Source organism: Mycetomoellerius zeteki, unplaced genomic scaffold (genome assembly GCF_001594055.1).
Source record: "Mycetomoellerius zeteki isolate Tzet28-1 unplaced genomic scaffold, Tzet1.0 scaffold77, whole genome shotgun sequence".
In the NCBI taxonomy this organism is placed as follows: domain Eukaryota; kingdom Metazoa; phylum Arthropoda; class Insecta; order Hymenoptera; family Formicidae; genus Mycetomoellerius; species Mycetomoellerius zeteki.
This window is the reverse complement of record NW_017257797.1, coordinates 108,027-113,498: the sequence shown is the minus strand read 5'-3', so window position 1 is coordinate 113,498 and position 5,472 is coordinate 108,027.

The window sequence follows — 5,472 nt, the reverse complement described above, 5'->3', positions numbered from 1 at the left end:
GGGGAGCCATATCCACGCGTAGAAAGTTAGGTTGTTACATAGTTGCAATTTATAACATACTTTGCAATTTATACCTTGATCAAAAAGTTCCCGGAATTACCACCAGGTGATGCTCTGAGTCAGCTGATTTGAGTTCTGTTTTTTTTATTAAGGTGCCATATCTATCATTGACATTTCCACCAAATTTTATCGCCATAGCTTGACATTTGTAAAAGTTACGCCGTCTTGAGTACATCTACCTCTGCACGTGTTTTCGACTTTTACAGTTTTAAAAATGGAGTTGAATTTGCAACGAGTTGTATTAAATTTTTTGACCAAGAACGAAATGAATACCATCCAACAGCCATCGAATTCACTCGATATGGCTCCCTGCGATTTTTTTCAGTTCGATCGAGTTAAAAAACCACTACTAAGAGATAATGGAAAAATGGAAGACGGCTCTGATGACTATACCGAGAATAGAGTTCCAGAAATGTTTCGAGAGCTGAATCAAGCGCTGGCATAAGTGCGTTGCAGTCGATGGGGAGTATTTTGAAGGGGACAATATCACTTTTGATGAATAAACTTGTATTTTGAATTTTCTGAATGAATTCCGGGAACTTTTTGATCAAGGTATTTTATTAAAAAAGTATATTATTTGTAATGTATGTACATGGATATAAACTTTAATTATTATGACTTAATATAAATGAGAACTTAAAAATCATATTACAATAATTCAAATACTTTGATGTAGCTGAGAACTCACCATATACATATTGCATAAACTAAAAAATTGTTAATACACGAAACATACTTAGACAAAATGTATGCATGAGATCAATCTTTAAAAATACATATTTAATAAAGTAATAAATAATACTGAATAAAAAAAACAAGGTGTTTTCCTATTTAAGTCATTTTGACGTCAAAAGACGTCATTTTGATGTCAACTTGTTACCGAGACACCTAAATTAATTTGCTGCTTGGAAACGTCCTAACATGACGTCAAAATGACTTGCAATGACGTCAATAATTTTGTGACATTAGAACTTCATTATGACGTCATTTAGTGACGTCAGTCATGGTCAGTAAATGACCAAAATTTGACGTCAAAATGACGTGTATTTGCTACCTGGGTAACCTGAATAGTCATGAACTTTAATGATTAATATCTCGGTTCGCGGGGCAGAGCAACGCTTTTTTCTGCCAGATTCTTTCGTTTTATGCAAAAACGCGTCGAATGAGTATACTTTCATCGATATTTGAGGTGATCACCCTCTATTAGACTTTTACCATGAAGTCAAATTGACGTTCGAATGTCACAAATGATTGACGTCATCGGTGAGCCGTCATTTTAGGCGATTTTTAGCGTGCTTCTGGTATAGCAACCAAAAGCAACTGTGGTTGGGGCTATCTTTGTCTTCTGATCCCTGAAAACGAAGATAGCCTCAACCGCGGTTGCTTTTGGTTGCTATACCAGAAGCACGCCAAAATTCGCCTTTTAATTACTTTAAGTGGTGGTGGCATGCGAGAGGGCTCGCCCTCGGGCCAATCCGCCCCGGAACCGGGCGGGAACTCTAATCCCGGCGAAAAGGTAACATTGCGAGCATCGGTCTCCCTTGAGGAGATCGACTGCTTTTTTGAAAAAGCCAGTAGAGCGATCTCCTCCTCAAAGACGTCCTCGCCTGCGGGCGCGGATGCTTCTATCGCATCTAACTTTCTAAAGTCCTCTTCTGAGCCCTCTTCCAAGATGGCGAAGAAGAAAAAGAACAAGAAGGCCCGCAAAGGGGTAAATCTGTAGCCCCTGCTTCCCGTGCCAGATCCCGTGCCCCATCCCGTTTTCTTATACTCAAATCAGGATAGTGATATTTCTTCTATTTCTGACATCTCCATGGAGGAAGATCAGAGTCGGGGCCCGGAGATCTCGCGATTTGATAGCGTCGTTGCCGTAGGTACTTGTGATTCGGTGACAACGGTCCCTATTAAAGTAAATGTTCAAAAAAAAATTTGTTTTCTTTTGCTATACGCAGTTGACACTATAGCCATGTTCCTTTTTTAACCACTTTATGTTTGACTCTGTGTTTTTATATAATCTATGACTGTCACACTCTCCCACAGAAAGCTAACGGAAGCTAGCCACAGTATTTTTGTATCTTAACCGCTTTTACATTTACGTGTGTATTTAATAAAGTAAGGACTTCTTAAAGCATATTGATAATTCTCACACAACCGATCCACATCAACAGTTTCCCCTTCCAAGGATCCCGCGTCCGCACCGAGGAAACGTCCACATGACGAATCTCAATCGGCTGAGGAATCTTCTCCTAAAATTACAAGTAAGCCTACTATAAACCAACAACATCGTTTACTCGACGCACAATGTCACTATAACCCCAAGGATCTTCCACCTTATATTGTCGTCATATAACAAGATAGCGGCTGCGAGAAAACTCACCTCAATCCTATTATGGTGAGTCGTATTGTTTTTAAGCATGTCGGTAATCATATTACTGAGGTAAAATCCGCAGGTCGCAACAAAGTAACGATTGCTTTAAATAACCTGGACAAGGCTAACAGTATTCTTCATTTGGATGCTCTCAAATTGTATCACCTCGAAGGGCTTCTATTCCTGCCTTCAGAGTCATGAGAACGGGTGTAATTAGAAATGTTCCATTAGATGTAGGGGAGAGTGGTCTAAATCGGACCTATTTGCAGTTTTTGCTCTCTATAAGGCGTAAATAAAGTCCGATTGTAAAACCGAAAGTGCCATTGAAAAGATCATTTAATTCCCTTCATTTTTGCTTGAGACCATTTTGACGTATCTCTCACCTGTGTTGAACTATAATGGAAAATGTAAAAACGCTTTTTCCGGTCCGATTTAGAACTATTGGTTCCAAATCGGACCATCCCCTGATCCAAATCGAAAACTCCTATTTTTATGGATTTTTATAATAGATAGAATTTTAAAATATTTTAATGTATTTTTCTTAATATTGAGTAAAAACGAGCAATTTTACAGTCAAAGATAAAAATTTTATCAGAAAAAAAATTACTGACAGTATATTATTAGAATTAAAATCAATAAAACTCAACTAATTTGAGTCTGATGACTCATGATATTTTACTGATTTAATTCCTTGAACTAGATCTGGTCAGCCGATCACCAGTACTACAACCAGGCCTATAAGTTATCTACCGTATTGTCCGATTTGGACACGGGTCGTTATGAACTTTGGAATAAATTTTACAATAAACCGCAAAAGTGATCACAAAATGCTTGATATTTTTTTAATTCTACACTCTTTAATTATCTTAAATCAATTATTTTTCAAATTTTTAACACCTTTTAAATAATGATTTACAAGGATTTTCTTTTTTAAAAAAATTTTCGCACGATGACTGAAAATACATATTTGCGTCTATTTTATGAATGTTATGACATAGAACTGTCAAACTGCTATCACATGTTCGGTGTCTTATAAGGACTTTACATTATAAATAGTATGCAAATCTGCTTAACCGTATTCATTTAAATTAAAAAAGTCCTATTTGGAACACGATCCGATTTAGACCACTTTTTCCTATCCGACGAATCTATTTGCAAAGAATTTAACTCCCTGTTTAAAATCATCTCGGCGCGCAGACTCTGTCGCAAAGAGAGGTAAGATGACCAAGACACATTGATTCCAACATATTCTATTGTATATTGGAGAAATTCCAGAGCCAATTCCTTCCTCTGTACATGCATGTTTCCTTTCCTGTTCTTCCATACATTCCGCGTGTATTGATGTGTTATTCTTGCCTCAGATTCGGCCATGTAACTGCAAAGGATCTCCACAATGTATCAGATGTGGTCAGGATAGACACGCTAAACAGGAGGAATGTTCTCGTGTAAATCTTCCTCCTATCTGCTGTAATTGCGGCTTACAGAACATTTTCCATCTTCTATGAAATGTCCCAGCTATGCAAAACAAAGACAAGTCTACCAATATGCTGCTCTCGAAAATGTATCCTATGCAGAAGCGTGGATAAAATTGGGAATTAATTCCCACCTTCCTTTTGTCCCTCTCACTTCAAATTAGTTTCTCCTTCTCTCTTCTTCTCCCTTCCCTCCTTCACGCATCCCCCACTCCTACCATGACGCCAATCCTTACAGTCTTGTCGACACTCTGCCGGAATTCGGCGCACTCGCTAGAACTACTAACTCTCTTTACAGTGAAGTCACGCGTACTGGGCCCCCGCATCGCGGTAGACTTGTATCTCCTTCTGTGACCAATCACTTCCCTCCTGTTTCCTCCAGATTTCTCTCAGTTTCTAAACACGCTTTCTTTTTCAAAAACTTATAAGTGATATTCCTCCAGCTCTGTGCAGCACGCAATTCGGAGTCGGTTTACGCCGGATTCAAGAGACTTTACCCAACTTTATTTTCCATTAACTTCATGGATAACAGCACACTTCAATTGCACCAACCTCTTAGACTCCTTTTTTGGAATTGTCGAGGCGCTATAAGCAAAAAGCCTGAAATCGAAAAAATGGCTGAGACATACAATATCATTATACTTGCCGAAACTTGTATGAACTCACGTCATCCTTTTAACATCACAGGCTTTAATTGCATTCGAGCTGATTCTTCCTCACACGATATCAGAGGTATGGTTATCCTTGTCCGGGCTCCTTTGCTGCACACGGTTGTAAATAACGTCCCTAACTTCCTCCCTTACTTTGACATCCTAGCTATATCAATCACTCTTAACTGTTCTCCTCTCACTATTTTTGGAGTCTATCGACATCCTAACGTCCCTGTCTCACGTGTTATTGTCGACTCTCTCTTTTCATTCATCGGTACCCAAGGCTCTGTTCTTCTCCTGGGTGATTTTAACGCCCATCACCCCTCATGAGGATCTTCCAGAGCTAGTACTGCGGGTTCTTACATATATGATTCGACAGATTCCTTGAACTTAGTTTGCTTGAACCCCCCTTCCTCTCCCACTTTCCTCTCTCACCCTCTCCGATCCTGCGGCGAGGGCCGCGATGCCGGTGTAGTCGTGCTAATAGTAACATTTCCTTTTCTCTCCACCCATCTTCTTTTACTCTTAACTCTAACCCTCCCTCGTCTCCTAACATCATGAATTCTAATAATTTTAACTCTCTTGATGTTTCTGAACAAGAACTTTTAAAAGATCTCATTCGAGAAACCGGTATTCCCGTCTCGACCACGTGTACCACAAGAGGCGCCATTGTATCATCTTTTGATAGCAATAACAAACTTTCATCTCAATCATCTATAGAGTCTTCTGAAATGGAAATCTCAGACGTTATAAATACAAGAAAGCGACTTGTTCTTGACCCTAGGGACTGCAGCGGGGAAACTTCGAGCGATATATCTACAAAAAAATCGTCAGATTTTTCCAGGCAACAAATACATTCGAAGCTTCCTATTTAATCATCCGATAACGGTTCTGTAAGTACAGATACTACAATCTCGGCATG